We start from the raw sequence: 23,321 nt of genomic DNA, 5'->3' as shown, positions 1-23,321 counted from the left end.
CCTGAGATGTCACAGGATCACTTCTCAAATTACCCCAAGTGTTTGATGCAAAGAGAAATCAAGCATCACCAAAAAAAATTATTTGTGTCTCTTGAATAATGGTTGTCTCAATTAAAAAATAATAATTCAAGTGGAGCCCATCTACTTAGTAAGTTGGTCCTATAAGTTCAAAATATCCTAATTTCATATGTTGAGGTTCATCTTAGATATTTCAACCTACCAGCTGAGGCATAGTGTAATCACATGAGTGTACATGAAGTTATTATAATTTTTTTCTACATAATTTTGGTAGAAAACCTTTAGGTTCAGTTTTGAAGGCCTAAGAGGTCTTGAATGTGCTCTAAAATGAGGCTGAATGGATCTTGTGTAAGTTATATCCTATAGATTAGGAGTTGATTATTTTATAATGGGGTTATAATAGCATATCTGGTCAATGACTTCCAAGTTATAATCTTTTAAAATTGAGCCAACCAAAATTTCCAAAATAAATGGCATAATTGTTTTGAGAAAACTCTATATGTAATTTTAGGGTTCGTTGGCCTCAAACATTAGGGTTTTATGTTTGTAAACTTCTTGGGTCATAGATTTTTTCCTATATAAGTAATGTGCATAAATTGTTTTAAGATAGCTCTAGGTGATAGTTTGTGGCTCTTTCTTGCAAATTATTGTAGCGAAGACATCCATGTGTGTTTTCATATTGCATTTCAAAATTCTATAATTTCATATTCAAATTTTTCTCAAACATGAGGTGGAAGCTCCTTCATCATATACATAGTAAATTTATACAAATAATTAATTATACAATTAAAGGCACTTGTTTCTATTTAAATATTTATGAAGTAGTTAGCCATTATGTGACCCTTGTTCTATATATTTTAATTTTATAAATAATGTAAAATTATTACAATAATTTTTATTAAAATGATTTTTAATCATCAAGTCTTGTGGGGAAGATTTTTGTATAATTATTTATGTTTTGAAATTAAAATTGCTATTTCATAATAAATATATAGTAACTATTCATTACCCAAAATAACTTTTAAAGAAAATTTATATAAATAATTAAATATTTGTTTCTATTGTACAATACTTACCATAAATACATAACCATTATGTATATTTATATGTAGGTGTGTGTATGTGTGTGTTTATGTATATATACATATTTTTAAAAAAATTTTAACCATTGCAAAATATTTATAATATTTTTATTAAAAAAACTTATGGTTGAGAATTGATTTGAAATTTTCTTTCTTTCTACAATTATGAGTATAATAACAACTTTAAAATTCACAAATATTGATGTATTATTAACAAAATAAAATATTAATACTAGCTCTTGCATCTAAGGAAGGTCAAGGATAAGTTCCAAAGAAATTCTAGTTTCAATTTTAAATTGTCATAACACATCAAGAAGACCTTTTGTAATGTCCCCACTAATAGGGTTAGTTTGGGACAAGTAAGACCTACAAAAAAAAATGTTAGAATCACAATAATAATAAAACTAACTATATTATTTTACCCTCTAAGCTAACCACAATCTTAAGGATGTCTGTAGATCAGGCTTCATAGCTCATAGCTACTTTTCTATCATCCCAGGAATGCACCCCTTAAGATTCTTCTTGGATGGGCATCCTCAATCCAAGGCCAACGACTTATGTATATGTTTGACAACATCAAAATATTCTGGCAACACAAAGAATTCTCAGCCATGGTGGTCAGTTCAAGGTGTTAATATGTTGCTAACCTCATGCTTCGAGTCTTATAATTCTCCTAATATATTAATGTATTGTTACTCAATTATCAGCCATGGTGGACAATGGAGATCTTAATATCTCCATGCTCCATGCTTTGATATCAAATCTCAAACATGGCGAAAAATGTAGATATTAATATCTCACATGCTCCATGTTTCAAGTTCACATTGATATCTATGGTGTTAACCCATGAGCAAACACAATATTATCCACAAGTAGTGTTCATAAATAAATTCATAAACATAGTTAAACAAATATAATTCATAAACATACCTTTCTTACCCTCTTCTTTCCCAAGAGTCACACCCTTTCATAATACAAATCCTTTAGAAAGTCACAACACTTCATAGGTATAATCCTTTCAAAAAGTCACAACCCTTCATAACTAAAATCTTTTGGAAAAGTTCCAACACTTTATAATTAAAATATTTTTGAAGAGTCACAACTATTCATAATTATGACCCTTTCAAAGTTTCGCATCCTTTGAATATTATTCATACCTTTTCAAAAAGTCACTTCCAAGTTATTTTCCCCATATTAATTTCCTCTTCCATTTTTCCTTTTGAACTCCTCTCCTCTTCTCCTCCTTTTTTGCCCTCTTTAAAATAAACTCTCCTCCCTTTCATATCTTAATTTTAACAAGTCATGTCTATTTGTTAAAAAATCTCTTGAATTTTCATTAGATTTAGTTAATTTATATTATTCTATGTTATATTATTTATTATTAAATTTTATTCAAAAAGTTAACATACTTTCTATAATATTGTCTCTTGTATTTAATTTTCTTTCTTTCTTTCTTTACTCATTGAAATTTTATTATTTTTTAATTATTTAAAAGATCATACTAAATATTATTTTATTAATAATATAGATTAAATAATTATTATTTACTTGCTTTATAGTTTAGTATTATTTTTAATATAACTTTATTATTTATTTAATAACATTATATTATCTAATTATTATTAAAATTCTATCTTAAAATGGGGATATGACACCTTTAAGTTACTTAAGTTTCATATATTATGCTTGGAAGAATAAATTTATTTAATTACTAATGCTAAGACATCATTTTCATTTTTAGTCTTTTCACTTCTGATCTTCATTTCTTCATTTTCCACTTTAGGCCTCCATGCTTATTACATAAAGAAACATGGTCCTATGATACATGTTGTATTTGATGGGCCTATAATAGGATTAATGATCAAATATATTTTAATATCTACTCATTTTCTGGTCATTTGAGCAGTGTATAGAATTTTGGAAAAGGAATGTATTGTTGATGAAAATAGGTAAAGAGTACCTTCTAACATTACATCAATGTTTGTTGTAATGGTTCGTATGGTGGAGGCTGAAAATTATGATACAGTGCATTTTTTTAGGAGACTGTTTAAGAGCATCTTCCTAGGAGATCTACAGAAGGTATTGGTTAATATGAATGAAAATTGAAAGATTTCTAGGCCTTGCAACTATGAACTTAAGATGCTAGAAAGGAATAATGTTCCAGTTTTCTCTATTGTATTCACTACACATCATAAAATATTTTTAAAAATGAAAACTTGTCATAAGGAGAAATGTTTATTTCTAATGCACTTTATCCATATTAGATACCCTCCTAGATATGAATAGATTGATCACTTCATCAATAAAGACCAAGTTGGATTATAGGAGGATATTAACAATACCAATCTCGATTTATTAAGCCAAATGATCCCTACGACAAATTGTCTCATTCAAAGACTACTCCCGCTCAGTCATATAGCTTCAAGTCTCCTTTTTTCAATTTGTAAGAATAAGGTTACTGTCTATGAATTATTCTCTTTTATTTATATTTAAAGGAAGGAAATGTATGTATATCTTGAGGAAAATTATTAACCAATGAAATATTTTATCATTTAGAACCACAAGATTTTTTGATATCAATAGATAGCATATACAGAAAATTTTATAAAAATATTTTTGTTATTTCTTAAATACTACTCCACCTAATTATTATTTTTAATTAGTTAGATTTAAATTTTTTTTACTAATAATTGTATATTTGAGAATATGGATTACCTTTCATTTAATCTTCTAATAACTCAATCTTAGCGAAGTTTAATTTTTCTATGATTATATATAAGGACTTCTCAAGAAATTAATCTATAGTAATGAATCAAAAGTAGATTTTAAAATTTCTTTAAATTTCATTATGTGAAAAATTGTAATAGCTAAACCAAGAGTACCAACCCATCTCTTATCTTTGATGCCTAATTGAGACAGTTATTTTAATAAATCATTACAATCTTAGGCCTCTAGACCTTTTCTCTCAACCAAAAAAAAAAATTGTAATTAATATGACTATATATTTTTTGAAGTCTAATGTCTAAATAATTTAAAAATAAAGCACAAATAAACAAATAATTTTTTGAACTATTTTAAAGTTGATAGGCTTATTTCTATAAGATTTATCGCTAGATTATTATGAGAATATGGCATTGTCAGAAGCCATAGAATATGAAATTGAGTAGTTATCATGTACCACTTAAAACATATCCCACTATAAAAATAAGCCTATCAAAATGGATCAATTAATAAAAACAATTATTAGAATTGGGCAGTCTTCTCTTACGTAGTGGCTTATGCCACAAATAAGAAACTTGTGCCAGAAAATGTTGTTGATGCAAATGATATGGTGAATCTACTCAAGAGATGTGGAAACCTGGAACCATATGAGAAATTTGATAGTCCCCTCACTAGATCAAATTCACTATATTTTCATGAAATATAAATATGATCCATTGAGACATATCTTTGTATTCATTCACCTTAGTTTTCTTTGGTTGAAGGTTTTGTGAAACTTACTCAACCTTTTCTTTTCTCCTCCATAAATTTGTTCCCTGTTAGGTCAATTATTTTCCATCTTGTAGTAGAGGTTTTATTAAGTAATGTTTATTTCATAATTCTAGCATTCTAAGAATGATGTGTTCAGGACATATGATAGTGTATATATCTATAATCCAAATTGATAAAAAAAAATTAAAAATTCTCTAGATATTTGGGCTTTTTAATCTATATATAGGAGATGTCCATGGCCATAATGTTGGAATTATTTTGAACTCAAAAAAGTGAGAGGAGTAAATGGTGTTTGAAAAGAATACATTAAGCTAAGGGCATACTTTATCAAATTCCAAATGTTATGATTATTTTCTTCACATAAGATTTTAGTTTTGAGTCAATTTGTAACTGATAGTTTATAACTAGACCCATTTTTATGATAGCAATTTATTGCAAGTGTTTATTATTGTATTAATTTTTAATATATTTTATTACATCTACAAAGAAATAATAGAGATGAGTCTATTCAATTTCAATAAAGATATTTTACTCAAGCTATGGAAGGTAACTATAAATAAATAAAACTATACCTTTTAGTTTTAAAATGGCATCATTTTTTGATGTATTTATATAGTAGGGCCAAAAAAGGGGGGCTGACCCCGTGGTACAGTAGGCTAGAGACCAGCTAGAAGTTACCCACCCTATCCAACCAATCCCTTTTCTAGTCATACAAAACATTTTAACATTTAACCTCCTAGTATTAACCTTCAAAACACCAGTATCCAATTTACAACCCTTAACATTAATACTATGCCAAAATATGGTAAAGTAGTCAATATTATAGATGCTACTACCTATAGGATTATCCATAATAACTAAAAATGCCACAAAGGCCACATAGTTCATAGCTCAACATAACATTAAATAAAATAAAGAAAAAGCAAGCATAGGGGCTAACTCTCCTCCTTCTCTAGGTCCTCCCCCTTCTTTTCATCAGGATCCTCCATCTAGTTTCATAGCCTGCTCCTTGACAAGTTTCTCCAGTAGATTCTTAACCCAATCATCCACTAGGAAGCTATAGAGGGAGTGGGTGATCTCACTCTCTTTTTCCTCATCCTTATTTTCCTTTCTTACTTATAGAAAATAAAGAGTTATGGGCACCGAGTGCATGATTTAGTGGAGAACTTCACTAGGGTTTCAACCTTTTGACACAAGGCTTCCTTGTTGTTTGATAGGTCATGCATAGACTTTTCTAGTCTATCCAACTCAATTTTTCTCTAATCCTACCCATGCTTATGATGTCCCTTCTTGTCCCCAGGTAAAAGTACAAACCTATGTCACCCTTTTACAAAGGAAAAGGATAAAAAAAGTGTAACTATTCAACTTTAATGACATAAATCTTCTATTATTATCTAGAATTTGAAAATGAAGTAAACTAATGAAATGTGTAGAAATGGATGAAGTTTAGAATTATATTTTTTTATAATTATTTGCAAAAAGAAATGATAGATTTTCTTATTTTTTAAAGATAAGTTTTTAGTTGCTGAAAAATGCTGGAAATTAGGGGTCTAGTTCCCACCACAAAACTACAAGGAAATAAACTTATTTCCTTTTGATCTCATATTATACTATAGATAATATATGTAGCTAGAACAATCAAAAACAAAATTGACTTTAGACCTATATTTTCTCTTTTATAATTATTCAAAGTTTAACTTATTCAAGTCGATACTTTTCATCTCCCACCACATTTCTGAAAATAAATATATTCCAACCAAAAGAAAAATTATAGATTCTTGAAGAGGACTCTCTCCTCTAGAACATCATATAATTTTTAAATTTTTCTGATATGAATTACTATTTTTTTCTTTCTCAAAATCGACATCTTCTAGAGTGTTAAAATGCATACTTGTGGCATTTTTTAATTACAATTTATTATATCTAATTAAAACTCTATGAACTCTATATGAGAATATTCTTAACTTTGAGCTCTATAAAATGGCGTTTGTATGTTATTAAAAAAAATGTCATAAAACATAGTAAGAATTATTGAAATGTTAGTTTTCTGAAATAATTTAATTTCTTTGGTAATTTGATATTAACTACTATAAAACATACAAGACATTTCCAATTGGACAAGTGTGAGACCATATATAACTTAGCTAGAATATATTTAGCAAGATCATATGTTTGAAAAAATAAATCTAGATAGAAATACTCAAATTTAGTCATTCTGATTAGTTAGCCTAAAAGGTGACACAACTTTGTACTTTCACCACCTTTCTCTTAGCTACATCCTTTCTTAGGGAAGTAATATCTTCCCCCAAACTTTTGTCCAACAATGGGTTAGCTTCCAAGATATCCAAAATGTGAGATGAGCTAGAAACCTCCTTTCCCATCAGACTAGGGTGCATTATCTTCCTCTTTCCTTTGGTGGACCTCCTTTAACTTTCTATGAACTCCAAACTCATCTCCTTCTTTGGGGGTGTGTTAAATATTTAAATTTTAAGCTGTTTACTAGACCTCATATTTTTATTACTCCACCTAGTATTGGTATTAGATTCAATGATGCTTATGCTTTTCCTATACTTAGGAACTTGTTGTTTACCTTCTTTGATGTCAAACTAGGGCTAGGTTCCATAGAGACTTGGGGAATTACAATGGCAATAGGTTTAACCAAAAGAGGTGGGTTGAGGGAAAGTTGGAATTTATAAAGTTTTAACATAAAAGGCTTAGTATATGATACAAAAGGCTCTACCTTCTTATCTCTTTCCCCTAACCTTAAACACACTATCCTCCATTGAATGCAAAATAAGGTGTGAGAAGGAAATTAGGTCCTCGTTCCTAAAATGGTTTAGAATGGGAAAATTGTAATAATACAATACGTGATGTCAATCATCGAGAGTTATATAGCACATGATGGCATAGCACATAATGTCCTAGGGTTTGGGAAGGTCCTCCCTAGAAAAGCAACCCCTCACAGGAAAAAACTCCTCGTTAGAGTAGAAAAATTTCCTCATACTAACTACATCAAAAAACTTGGCCTACTTGCACCAACTACTGCCCTCAAGAGACAACCCACCAACTATTGTAATGAGTTCATCTGTTATTTCAAATGCCACCTCATTAATGTTCACCTTCCTAAATTATTTTAGGTATTGACAAAATATAGGGATACATGTTTATCATACCCTTGAATGCCCACCATGAATATCAAAGATTCCACCTTCACAAAGATAAACCAATGTTGCCTCACTCTTCCTGGTGCAGTCTTCAATCTTGTATGGTTCAATGTGGTTGCTAGCACCTATTTCATCAGTAAGTTCAATCACTAAATCCTTAGTGTTCTTCGACATCCCCTTGTTGCAGAATTGGAAGTAAATGTTATTTTAAGGTATAATGTTTATAATGAATGTAAAAAAGAAATCAATTCTCATCATAAAATCAAAAGGGTTCACATTTTTGAATCCATATCCAGCTTGAACATATGTGAACTGTACCTTTCCCATCAAAGTAAATTATTGCTAGCAATGTATTGATTGAAGTGTAATAGAATTATTATTATTATTATTATATACCACTCCCAACTTTGTTAGATTTATTGTTCTAACTAAATCCACTCAAATCATCCTCTCACCATTGCAATAAATGCTTATGATGATTGAACCCCAAATTAACATATACACCGAATCCTTCCAAATCTCATCTTTATGATATTTCACTCTTGGGTTCTCTCACTCACCTGGATTCACATCAATGTGTCATTTTTTGTACTTCATTACAATATACTGGAACATGTTCTCTTTCCACCATCATTTGTATGGATGGTGGGGTTTGGCTATCATCATCCTATTCCTTTATTCCTTCAACATTATGACCCCCTTTGGCTAGGTCATCTGCAACACCATTTCATTCCTGATAAAAGTGCTCCATGTGAACTTCAGGTAGCCTATTCAACAGTTTGCAGATTTCCTCAATTTCCACTTCTATCTTCCATTTATACCTACCATCTCTATCCTTCACAACATTAATAATCAACATCAAATCTCCCTAAAGAGCCATTTTATTAATACTTCTAGCTCACACTATCCTCATTCCCCATAATATGGCCAAGGCTTCTACTTCATTGCGTGTCCCCCCCCCCCCCCACCCACAGTTTTCATTATATCAAACCTCCACATTTCTAGTATTATCTCAAATAACACCTCTATTCATCATCCTCCTATTAATGGTTGATCCATCAAAGTTAAGTTTCAACCAATCTTTGTGGGTCAGCGTACCAAATCATTTTGCATCTAGCATTGACTTAAAAGTTGTTGAATCTTGTCACCTTTAGACCTAGGTCCCAAGAATTAGCCAATCTCATGTCTTGGTCTCTTAGGGGGTTTGGAGGGGGTTTCTACTACATTCTTTCAATATCTTGATCACTTATTGAGTTACCACCTCGCCAAAATCAGCCTTGTCCCTAAAAATGTGATTGTTCCATTCCTTCCATATTTTCCACACCACATAAGAAGGGATGACTCTCCATAATTTTTTGAGGTATAGGTGGTTAGAGGGACCATCCCAAAAAACAAACTAATGAATTTTCTCATTGAAACACCAATGGGTCACCCACAAGGAGAGAACCTCCCTCTAAACCTCCATAACAAATGGACAATGTATGAGCTATTGTATATATTTTGTTGCATTATAACATAACACACATCAATTAGCCAAATGGAATTCTCTTTTTTGAAGATTATCAATGGTGAGGATGGCCCAGTGTAGAGCCCTCCACCAAAAGAAATTTATTTGTGGTAGGATTCAGGGGTGCCAAACTTTCTTCCATTCCTTCAAGGCTTCACCACCCTCGAGATAACAAGCATAAGAAGATTCCATCGTGAATTCTCCAAAGGGAATAAGTTTCAATATCAAGGAATCCTCCAATGAGACAAAGGGGATATGATAATTTTGTAACATCTCTGAAAGTTCATTAAGCAACCTCATTCCTAGATTTTCCTAATTGTAAAGTTTTTTTCCATTTGTGCTTAAGGTCAATATAGTTCCAAACCAAAGTACCATGAAGCCAAGTACATGACTCTCTTAGAGGTTAGAACTTGGTATTCATGAGGGGGCCATCATGTAGCCAGTGATCTTCCAAGAAATCAACTTTTTTCCCACTCCCCACTACCCAATGAGCTTCCTTCTTTGGCATTTTACTTGTTTTCACAATATTGTTCCAAATTTTTGCATTATTAATTTAACATTTTATTCTCTTTATTTTCTCAAATTAGATTCTAATTTAAATAATTTTTCACCTTTAAAAGAACTATCTTAAAGAGATATTTCATTTAAAAATATTAATATTACTAATTTAAAAATTTAATTCCTCCCTTTAACTGAATTTAATCTTAGTTAAATTTATTTATTTACTTTGATAATTACTTTAAAATAACTAAACAATAAATCAATTATGCAAAAAATTATAACAAATTAATTTTCTAATTTCAAATACTAAGAAATCATGATTTGAGTAGTATTATAACCTAGCATAAGATAAATAGAAAAGGAAAACTTGAAGGGGAGAGAAATACAAGAGAGATTTATGCAATAAACATAAGAAGATCATAAAATGGGTAGAGAAAGAAAATATAGGGGTGATTGTTGATTGTTTCACTCTACCCATTGTTCCCATTTATAGGAGATTTCATCATGGCATGCAAGATGGGTGGGGACTTCCCTACTTGTATGTGTTAGTCATTCCCCCTTTTATTCTAAGTAAGATAGAATTTGGTTGTTCATGGCATTGCTATATTGCCTTCTATATCCACCTTCAATTTGAGAGCAATAAAAATGAGGAGCTCCTATTTTTGAGGAAAAGATTCTAAATGATCATGGGACCTCTTATGCCTAACAAATAGAGTTGTAACCCCTCCCATAAGATCCCTGCCTAACACTATTCCACCAACTAGCCTTCTCCTAAAACAAATAGGGATAAAACTATTTGAGCTGGCATGTCTTTATTAGGTTGGATCAGATTTGGTGTTGGCCCTTACATCAAATTGTCATTTCAATGTCGGCAGAGACATTACCCATTCTAAACCACCTATAAAGCCATTATATTAACACCAAAATCATACATTAAAGGCATACACTCTATGCCCTCACACTATCTCATCATTGAGTTTTTACAGATGTGTTTCTGTCTTTCTCTTTAATGGCAGATAAGGGTTGTGAAGCCATGAATGCGCGCTTTCTCATAAATACTAAAAATGAATGCATCGTATATGCCAAAGAATGTAAAGAATTTTTTGACTTCCTAGTTAGTCTTCTTTCTTGTTGGAAATATTATGATAGGCTAAGTTACTAAGAGGGGAGGGATGAATTAGTAACTAATAAAATGTAATCCTTAATTAATAATTAATCCTTCATGAATATTCTGATCTAATTTCATGCATGAAAAACTAAAAACATTAAAGCATTCATAACACTTTGACACACAATTTGGTGACCCAAAAACATTCCAAATATAAAATAAAACTAGGGTGGGGATGATACTCACAAGCTTTAGTACTATAGTATAAAGTGGGCTTGTTAAGGCTTACAATGATCACTTCTGATGATCTGCCCTATTAGGAGCAATAAGGACTACTAGGTCCACCTTGCAAAAGGATTTATAAACATACAATGAAGTATGCACTCAGTAAAGAGATTTACATAAGACTGTTAAGTCTACCTTGTGAAAGGATTTGATTGATCCATCTATTAGGATGAAATAGTAGCTGATCTCTGATCTACAACTTGGTTTGCTAGATGAGATTCCTTTGAGTATAGTAATCACCTTGCTATGATAGATAAATATTTGCTACTCCTTACACTGCTATAGCCTTTGTAATCCACTCTTCTACCCTTCTCTGCTTATTACATTACTTCATGTCATAGATTGTATGTGATACAATACATTACATATATACCAATCCGATTACAAATTACAAAGTTGGCCACAATACAAGTTTACACAAAAAATGGCAAAGTCGGCCCAAATGAAGAAACTTGGGTTCTGAAGACTAGCTTGGTGACGTTCTAATACTTGGCATCCACTATCAATGCTTGACATTATCATGCACTTGGTAGACATAGAAGCTCAGTCCATACTAATCACTTCCAAGTAGTCTTGAACTCAGTCTGCACTAGTGATGTGGCGAATACTATGAAACTCGACATATAAACTAAATCACTTGATTCATAATACATAGCTTGGTCAATGCTATCACTATGAGCTCAATATAAACTGAGTCACTTGGTTAACACTAAGTAGCTTGGTTAACACTAGACTCACATAACATCAACTATGAACTTGGTAAGCACTACACAACTTAGTTTGCACTGATAACCTTGACATACACTAAGATCCTCAGTTTATACTACTAATCATCACCTTTGTAGTAGCTGCTTGGTGCAAAAGGAATACTATCCCTTGGACTCAGTAGCAATTGTAGAACTTGGTAGATATTGAAATGCTTGGTTAACAATGTTAACTATATAATGTGCTCAATAGATACTTATAATCTCAATAAGTGTATGTCACTAATAACAAACATGACCATAATGTCAACAATCTCCCTCTTTGGCATTAGTGACAAAAACACTTATCGGTCAAAACTGAATTCAAAATATTAAGAATATCTTTTATCCATTATCTTATGTCTCTAACTTAGTAGAGTATACTATTTTTGAGATTTTTCAAAATTGGTTTTGTAAGAGATGTACCTCTAAGTATCTGTACATGAATAATATTAGAATGATCCCCCATACATAATATACAGTATACTCTACATCTTTTCACATCTAATATATACATTTTCTCCTCTTTTTTGTACATCTTCTCCCCTTTACACAACATACATTTTCTCTATAATATACTTATTCTCTACAATCTTCTGCCCCTTTTTGACATGAATGCAAAAGATGTATGTTATATATACCATACAATAATGCCAAAATGTGACAAGAAATCTGAATGTACCTTCAAAATTAATGCCAATGTCTTATCCCAATTCTCTTGCAACACCTTGCATGTGTGCAATGCAATTTGCACTTATGCTAATAGTTCTATCATATGGTCTACAATGGAGAAGTTGTTGTCATGGATGAGAGTTTTATCATGTGCAATGTGTTTCTACAATGCATTCATGTTTGGGAGAATCATGCCTTATATATCTATCAATATAGCTCTTATTCTTGCCACTTCTCTCAATAATTCTACTTGCATATCAATTAGGAATCTAATCTTGTTGTAATGGGCAGAGTCATAGCTCAGGTCAAGTTGCAACTGCTATGTACTTACCTTCATATCTCCATCAATCTTTGATAGTTTATCTTTTATTTCCTTAGTGAAAATTGAAATATCATAGATTTTACTGAATAGTAAAGATAGATTGTTGTAGGAGGTCTCCAGTGAGCCTAGAATAGTAGATAATTCTACTTGATGGATGGCAATTTGTTGAGCAATAAGTTCCAAAACTTTATTTTAGAACTTCTTCTCAAATCTCTGCAACAATTTCTCTTGTCCATTCAAATATTGAATTTTTGGACTACCTCTACTAACTAGCTCAAAATTGGTTGAGAAGTGTCAACCTCTATATTTAATGCCTTTGCAAGGATATTCTTTGCATCTTCTATTATTTGGAATTCCTTGTTCCTTTCTTCTTTAAGCCTCTACTGCTTAGCTTTCTTCTAAAGAATTTCTCCAAAAATGTGCATTTGATTAGGATTGAGATTTGAAATGTCCCAATTAGGAATAACAATATTCTCATCAAGATCTATGTCTTCTTTGTTTTCTTTTCCTTTACCCAAATATTTTGTACTTGGTTGAAACTTTGTCTCAACTATCTTCGCACTTATTAATTGCATGCCAGTAATGTAAACAATTGTAGAAATGATAGGTCTAGTTGAAAAAGTAGATACTACACTTATTGCCAAAATACCTATAGTAGAAATACGTAGAGTTACTAGAAATGATGTAGAGGGAAGTGTTGGTTGTTTGGTAGATGAAGTGCTTGTTACTTCAGTCAATGTGGTGCTGAGCTAGATAGGTGCAAAGATTGATTGAGTGTTTGTGCTCTTAGTGTTTTTCACAATCAATCCTGCTTAAGATTTCTTTGGGCTTGATGTTTTCAATGCTTTTCTTGGAGAATGAGGAAGTAAGGCTATGGCCACTACATCAATTTTTTCTGGGTCAATCTCCTCAGTATATTGAACATCTGGTAAATCTTCCTCAATAGCTTCCTATCCCTATTCTTCTTCCTCATCATCTACATTGTCAAAATGTGTAACTTCTTTATTATCAATTTCCTCATCTTTTTCTTGTTCATCATCATCTTCATCTTTGTCACTGACACTAACCACAAAATCAATCAGCTTGTGAAGAAGATAAATGTTCTTCCATGTGTTTGTAACATTCTTCACTACATGTTCAATGTCTTTCAATAGTACAAGACAAGTGTTGAATCTCAAAGTAATCTTTTTTTCATTTTTCTTCAGAGATTGCTTTACCTCCTTGTCATCCAAACTCAACATGAGTTGCCTCAAGGTATGCTCATATATTTCTTTGGCAATTTTCATGGCATTCTCCCATCTTTGCTTGATCTTCTCCATTAGAATATTAGGAATCTACTAAGAAAGCTAATCTAGAGAATACTTCCATTTACCCATTTTAGATATTATCAAGTCCTCTATTTGCTTCTTCTCCTCTATAGTCCTAGTCTCATACTTCAGTGCCTTGAATTTTTTAATGCCAGATCTTGATTCTAAATCTTTCATCCTTTCCTTGAAAGTAGTTGGAGGCCTCTTGAAGATTACATCTCCTCCTTCTTTGTCCACTTTCTTCCTAGATGATTTTCTTGTAAACATAGTAGTATTTGTCTTGGAAAGCTTAGTAATAATTACCTTACCTTTCTTCTTCAATGGCTCTTCATCCTCTGATTTCTCTTCATCTTTTCCTTCTTCATCCTCAATATCATCTCCTTTTCCTTTAGTCAATAGAAGAGTGGAACTGGTTTTCAGTTTGGCAATTCTCTTCTTTCCTTTGTTGACTACTTGAGGAAGTTTGATTTCAAGTTCTATTCTATCCTTTGCCTCATCATAAGTGCCAAAATATGTAGCTTTAGGGTCAATAGGCTCATTAATTAGTGCCTCAATTATGATGTTGGTTTCAGCTATGTTGACCTCATAACCAAGAGGTTTTATCCATACTATCCTTGAACTTATAGCCTGAATATATACTTTGTCACTATCAACCATGAAACAAACATCATCTTTGTAATCATCAACTAGTTTCTAGGGAATCCTAAATTTTTTATTCATCTTCTCTATGAATGCATCAAAGTAGTTATCCATAATTCTTACATAGTTCTCTCCCATTTCAGCTATATACCCATTGATCTGATAAAGAATGGGTACTTCCTTCCTCCAAACTATTGTACCTTTGGATGAGAAAAACTTTTGTACATAGAAAAATAGATGAGTCAAAAGTGAACTAAACTTAAAAGGATTGTTCTTGGAAGTTCTTATACTCTCCATGCTCTTGTTGAACTAGTTCAACATCAACTCGGCAAGGTCAAGTGATAGATTATTCTTGACCACTTTGTATGCTAAATCAACTTCTTCACATGACACGTTGTTTAGTCTGCTCGATCTATAAATCTTGTGAGTGATGATATGTATCCTGAACTTGAGTTCCATGTTTATGACATAGCCAATCTTTATTCCCCTTCCATCCCACTTGGTAAGGGTTTTCTTCTCAAATCCAACATGACTTAGGTTTTTGGTCATTTTCATTTTCGCCAACATAGGAAGACTAGTGATCTTATTGATTATCTTCTTGGTTATCCAAATAGGTTGTTCCAATAATAGCTGACCATTAAGCACATGACTAAGAATATATCTTATCCATTTTATTTGAAAATCCCACGGCATATGCGAAATGTGAGTTAATCCTTTTGTTTCAAGATGTTGATGTTCCAATTTTAACACACCATTCACGCATAATTCCTTCAACAATTCATCCATCTCCAATGTTCCAATATATTGAATAGAAAATTTAAAATGTGAATGGATATCATTGATCACTAATACCTTCAATGGAATTTGTGACTGTTCTCTGCTCAGATCTAGGACTTTCACAATGATAGGACTCAACTTAAAATCTGGTGCCTTCCACTCCACACCTTGAACTAACATGTCTAAACCTTTCTTTGATTTGCTACTGGTGGATGTCATCTTCGCTCAGTATGGTTAGAGAGAATACAAAAATGTTTAATAAAAATTCACTCAAATCACTTGAATGCTCTAAATATTGCCTTGCACAGATAGCTCTCAAAAATTAGCAGTGAGAAATGACTTCATTTTCTTCCTTTTTCATCAAATTTTACCATAAATGCCTAGTACAATTGTTTTCTCAAATGATATACTATCATCCACTTCACTTACATTGAATGGTTGGTAGAGTTTTTCGTGACTCGGCAACCAAACAACAAATATAGTAGCTCCCGACCTTGCTTGGCAGGGTCTTACAACCCAACCTCGCTCGGTAAGGTCTTCAACCCAACCATGCTCGGTAAAGATTGGTATCTATTTAATTGGTGATCCCTTTGCATCTTGAATGCTGATTTGGATCTTTTCATTCTGCTAACCAGAACTGATGTGAGATATCTTCAGAATCCTAGTTCCAGTTCTCCTTTTAGAGATCAAGTGGAAATGCTCGAGTCATCCAATTCTTGAGTGAAATTTTCACCATTTCTTAGACTTGCATTCTCAAAATATTTTGGAACCCATTGTTGTCTCATCTACTTTCTAATGTTATCAGCCTTTGCTTTCTTTTCATCTTTAATTATTCCAATATTCATATAGTTCTTGGCAAGATGACCAAGTTTTGTACAAATGAAACATCTTTTGGTAGTGTCTCTTGTCCTCATGTGATGTTTTACACAATTCATTCCAATGTGTCCAAATTCTCCATAGTAATGACATTTTCACCAAGTGTTATAGTCCCAACCAAATATAGCTTTCACAATCTACTCTACTAGGTTCAATATCTTAGTTTTACATTCTAAGGATTTGTGCCCATGTTTCTTACATTTGTGAAATTTTCCTGAATTCATTTTCCCTATGGCCATGTTGATTGCAATTTTAGAACTTTCCATTGAATTTTTCTTTTGCATTTCTTCAACATTTGTTTGATCTATGACCTATCTTACCATAGTGACTGCATGTGGGTCTTTGATTCTTTTGAGCTCATTGCTTGGATGATTCACCTTCTTCTGTATATCTAATTCTTGCTTTTTCCTTTTTGTTTGTGATGGATTTTTTCATTCAATCGATTCATGTTTTCTTGAGATTGCATCATCCTCTCATTGGTTTTTCTTTCAGAGTTTAGATCATTCTGCAATCTTTCATTCTTTGACCTTAGATTCATGATTTCCTCATTTGCATTGATGAGTTGATCAATGAAGTCTGTCTGCTGAAGGGATAGGTGATAAATTTTATTTTTATTTCCTTCTATCTCTTCTTTTATCTTATTTTTCTCTTCCATGACTTCACACAATCTTATTGACTGAATTTCTTGCTCTCTTCTCATTTTTCTTACTTCTTCTTAAAGAGTACTATTCTTTTCAAATAGTTCTTCAATTGCTTTATTAGCTTCATCTGAATTGCTTGAATGGATGTCTTCAATTCTCTTTTCAATGTAGATTTGGTCATTCATCTAGATTGCAAAATTTTTTCTTCTTTTTAGGGATTGAGAGAGTTGCTCTTTTGCTTTCTTGAGTTGTCCAATAGCCAATTCCAAATCTAGCTTCTCATTGTCAATAGCCTTGTCAAGTCTAAATACCTCCATAGCCTTTGATCCTTGCTCAAGTTATTAAACTTATTTCTTGAGAACCACAAAGCTCTGATACCAATTATTGGAAATATTATGATTGGATAAGTTACTGAGAGGGGAGGGGTGAATCGGTAACTAATAGAACTTAATCTTTAATTAGCAATTAATCATTCATGAGTATTCTAATCTAATTGCATTCATGAGAATCTAAAAATATTAAAGCATTCATAACACTTTGACACAAAATTTGGTGACCTATAAACCTTCCAAATAGAAAGTAAAACTAGGGTGGTGATGATACCCAAAAGCTTTAGTGCTATAGTGTGAAGTTGGCTTGTTAAGGCTTAAAATGATCACTTCTGATGATTTTCCTCATTAGGAGCAATAACGACTGCTAGATCCACCTTGCAAAAGGATTTACAGACATACAATGAAGTATGCAGTCAGTTAAGAGATTTACATAAGTCTATTGAGTCTACCTTGTGAAAGGATTTGACTAATCCACCTGTTAGGATGAAATAGTAGCTAATCTCTAATCTACAACTTGGTTTGCTAAATGAGATTCCTTTGAGTTTAGTAATCACCTTGTTGTGATAGATAAATCTTTGTTGCTCCTTATACTGTTGTAGCCTTTGTAATTTTCTCTTTTTCTATTCTCTACTTATTACATTACTTCATACCATGCATTGGATGTGATACAATACATTACATAATACCAATCCAATTACAAATTACAAAGTCAGCCACAATACAAGTTTACACAAAAAATGACAAAGTCAGCCCAAATGAAGAAACTTGGGTTCTGAAGACTAGCTTAGTGAGGTTTTGATACTCGACATCCATTGTCAATCCTCAACATCATCATGCACTCAGTAGATGTAGAAGCTCAATCCATACTGATCACTTCCAAGTAGTCTTGAACTCAGTTTGCATTGGTGACTTAAGGAGTATTATGAAACTTGGCATATAAACTAAATCACTTGATTCACATTGCATAGCTCGGTCAATGCTATCACTATGAGCTGAGTATAAACTGAATCACTTGGTTAACACCGAATAGATTGGTTAATACTAGACTCATATCACATCAACCATGAACTCGGTAAGCACTGCACAACTTTGTTTGCACTAATAAATTCGGCATACGCTGAGATTATCAGTTTATACTATTGATCATCACCTTTGTAGTAACTGCTTGGTATAAACTAAATATTGTCCCTTAGAATTAGTAGCAACTATAGAGCTCGATAGATACTGAAATGCTTGGTTAACACTATTAACTATACAATATGCTCGGTAGATACTTACAATCTAAATAAGTGTATGTCACTCATAACAAACATGACCATAATGTCAACACTTTCTATGCCCATCGTTGCTTCCCTCAAATTATTGCATGAAGCGAAATTGAGTACAGGAGTTGGCTCTCCCTCAAATCTCTATGATAGCATCAAAAAGTTTCCCTCTCATTTTATGGGCATCAATAAATCAAAACCACTTGACCCTAAATTTATCACCACATACCCCAAATTTATCATAATTGATGATCTCAAGATAACGGTGAGTTCAGTGATAACTAGCAAAAGGCTCACATCTAACAAGGTGATTGAAAATAGGATTGATCTTTAATAGGGCATTACTTTAGAAGAGTGAAATTAGTAGCACGTTACTAGTGATTTTTCCCAAATTGGGTTTCCACATATAATCCTTGTGTCAAATGTGTTAATGAATATGTTATGTTTCATGTTTACATTTTTGTAAAGTTGTTTTGATGTAGGACAATAACCTACAAACTTAAAGTATTGGATGATCTAATGGATGCATGCATGATCTGGATATAAATTTTTTGAGTGCTGAAAAGTTTGATTTGGAAAATTGGACCTTGGATAACAGATTCACTCTCCCTCTTAGTTATCCTAAATATTCTAGCAATTGGTATTAGAGCTTTGGAGCTTGTGAGGAAATAGTTTGAAGGTACTAGAAGCTAAAAGATCAAGATGTACAAAAGAGAGGTACCCAAGCTTAACAAGGAAAATTTTTCTACTCGAAAAAGTTTGATGAAGCTACATCTAGAAGGACTTGGAGACTATGCACAATGCACTATTATCATTGAGCATGTTGACCCTATTGATGAACTAAAAAGTGAAAAAGAACACAATTAGGCAATGATGGAACTTGCATCTTCCATAAGCTACTTAGAGCTCAATGATATAAAAGAATGTGGTACTACTAAGAAGATGTGGGATGCTATATAAAATATTAATGGAGGAGATAAGAATATGCTGAGAGAAAAATCTGAAAGTCTTCGAGGTAAGTTTGATTAAATGAAAATGCAAGAAGGTGAAAATATTATTCAGTATTATGTAAGAGTTAAAGAATTTTTTAATGCTATTAGAGAAGAAAATCATATTATTGAAGATGAGACTGTGATCAGTAAAGTATTGAGAACCCTATAGCCTATCTAGGCTATTAGAGTCTCTGCCATACAAGAACTAAGGTGTGTTCCTCATATTAATCTAAGCCTTGAAGGATTGATGGGTAGGCTCACTGATTTTGAGCTTTCAAATTTTGACAATTTCAAAACTAAAAATGTTGAATCTTCTTTCAAACATAAATTTTCACTAAAAGAATCGAAAGAGAAGAAAAATAAAAAGGGTAAACATGTTTCTAGCGACATTGATATAGATGAAGGTGATGTAGAAGAGCTTGAAGCATTTTTAGCTAGAAGATTTCACAAAGGCATAAGAAAATACAAAGGCAAGTTACCTATCGTATGTTCCAATTGTAATGAGGTTGGTCATATTGTTGCAAGGTGTTCAGAGAAGAAGAAAAATAGAAGTGGAGACAAATATAGAGTAAAAGAGATGAGATCAAAAAAGATTATAAAGACAAAGGAAAGAAGGCCTGCTATATTGGTCAAGAAGAATCCAATCAAGAGTCAGATGATCATGATGATGAAGTTGTCTATGTTGCAATGAAGGATGATTCAGATGAGGAAGAGGCAACTGCATTAGTGTCTTATGTGCACAAGAGTGACAGATGGATAATTGAGAATGATTATTCTAATCACATCAGTGGAGATAAAAGCAAGTTCAATTCTATTATACATTATGATGAAAAGAATTTTAGATTAGGTAATGATGCACCATGTCTAATAAAAGAAAAAGGATGAATAAAATTGACAGACAAAATCATGTATGACAATGCTTAATATGTAGAAGGACTTAACTCCAATTTTCTAAGTGTGTCACAATTGAATAGTTTAAGATGTAAGGTTGAATTTGAAAATAGAAGTGATGATTAGAATAGAGGTAATCTATTGTATCTTGACATGAATGAAGCTACTTGGCTTATTATACATATTGTTAATGTATGGTTATGGCACAAAAGGTTATGTCATGTTAATCTTCATAACTTGGTCAGTATTAGTAAGATGAAGAGATTTAGAGGTTTTCCAAAACTGAAGAAACCTAATAATGTGATTTGTAAACAACATCAGTGATGCAAGATGACAAAGTCTAGTTTTAAGAGTAACACTCAAACTTCTAAAATAATTTTGGAACTAGTTCATACTAATCTTTGTGGACCAATTAATGTGCAAATTTACAAAGGTTAACAAATACTTCATGTTATTTGTTGATGATTATTCTAGAATGATGGCTATTATGTTCTTAAGAGAGAAATATGATGCTTTCCAAATGTTTAAGTGGTACTTGGCTAGAGTTGAGAAGGAAAATGGTAAGAGTCTAAAGTGTCTAAGATATGATAGGGGTGGAAAATTTACATCAAATGAATTTGAAATTTTCTATAATGATAGAGGAACCAAGAGACATATCTCTACACCTAGGACCACTCCACAAAATAGGATTGCTAAAAGGAGGAACATATCTGTGATAGACTGTGCTAGAACACTGATGATGGAGAAGAATTTTTTTTTAAAATATTGGAGAGAAGTTGTAAGTAATGAATAGAGTACAAGTGAAGAAATGTACAAGCATTACACCTTTTGAATTATGGTATGGATACTAACCCAATGTCAAATATTTTAAGGTATTTGGAAGAAAATGTTACATTCTAAAGGACATCAGGAAATGTAAATTTGATGCTAAAAGTGAAGAGGGTATATTCCACAAAGAAGTAGAGATTATAAGTGTTTAAATACTAGCACTAACAAAATTGTGCAAAGAGAAAATGTAAAATTTGATGAGTATACAAATATACATGGAGATGAACCAAAGAAGGAACCTAAAGATTACAAGACATTTTAATACTACTATGAAGGCATGAATGTTGATGATTCTATAATTCAAGCTGCTAATCAATGTGAATTAGTGACTACCAAGTCACATCCAATGGATGTTGAGTTGTATTGAAATGTTGATTTGCAAACTAATAGAGAGAACATTTTACCAGAAAAGAATATTGAGTTACTTGATAGAAATGTACCCACTCAACTTGAGATTGAATTACCTAAATTGACTATTGTTGAAGAAAGAATAATAGAACCAAGATTATCAAAGTATGTTAGAAGACATCACCCTGATAAGAAAATAATTGGTGAAAGGGAAGATGGACCAATGACAAGAAATAGATTGAAGAATTATACATGTTTCTAAGCATACATGAACCCAAATCTATGAAGGATGCATTAGAAAATAAAGACTAAATAAGAGCTATGAAAGAAGAGATTGATCAGATTGAGAAAAATGAAACCTGGTCACTTGTGCCTAGGCTAGAAAACAACAATGTTATTGGAACCAAGTGCATGTTCAAAAACAAGCTAGATGAAAATGGTGAAATAAAAAGGAACAAAGAAAGGCTAGCTTGCAAGGGTTATTCTAAAGAAGAAGGAATTGACTATAGGGAGACATTTTCTCCTTGTTGCTAGACTAGAAAGAGTGAGAACTCTTCTTTCTTGCTCTGTATGTACAGGCTTCAAAGTTTATCAAATGGACGTTAAATTGACATTTATAAATGGTATATTGGAATAGGAGGTTTACATTGAACTACCTGAATGATTTTTTGACCCTGACAATAAAAACATGGTATGTAGACTACATAAATCTTTATATGGTTTGAAGAAAGCTCCAAGAGCATGGTATGAAAGATTTTTTCTCCTTGTTGCTAGACTAGAAAGAGTGAGAACTCTGCTTTCTTGCTCTGTATGCACAGGCTTTAAAGTTTATCAAATGGATGTTAAATTGACATTTCTAAATGGTATATTGGAATAAGAGGTTTACATTGAACAACCTGAAGGATTTTTTGACCTTGACAATAAAAACATGGTATGTAGACTACATAAATCTTTATATGGTTTGAAGAAAGCTCCAAGAGCATGGTATAAAAGATTGCATAATTATCTTATGAAGATTGGTTTTGAGAAGACTAATGACAACAATAACCTATATTTGAAGACTGAAGGAGGTAAAGGTATTTTAATAGCTAAAAATTTTGTTGATGATATCATATTTGGAGGACCAAATGCATTGTGCAAGACATTTGTTGATGAAATGATGAAAGAATTTGAGATGTCTATGTTTGGAGAGATTAAATTATTTGTTTGTTTGCAAGTGTATCAAATGAAATATGGTATTTACATTACCTAGTCTAAGTATGTAAAACAAATCTTAAAAACTTTTGGTATGGAAGATTCAAGACAAGGCAGTACATCTATCATGACAGGACAAAAACTATCTTAGACTGATGATTCTCTAGAGGTAAATCAAACATTATATCTAGGTCTATGATTGGTAAATTGTAATATGTAGTTCATATCAGACCTAATATTGCATTGACTGTTAGCATTGTTGCCAAAAGAGAATCACTTAATAGTTGTCAAAGGATAATGAGATATCTAAAAAGGAAAAAAGTCTATGGTTTATACC

The sequence above is a fragment of the Cupressus sempervirens genome, chromosome 2 (genome assembly GCF_028749045.1).
Source record: "Cupressus sempervirens isolate cs-2001-9-10 chromosome 2, ASM2874904v1, whole genome shotgun sequence".
Classification (NCBI taxonomy): domain Eukaryota; kingdom Viridiplantae; phylum Streptophyta; class Pinopsida; order Cupressales; family Cupressaceae; genus Cupressus; species Cupressus sempervirens.
This window is presented reverse-complemented; position numbering follows the sequence as displayed.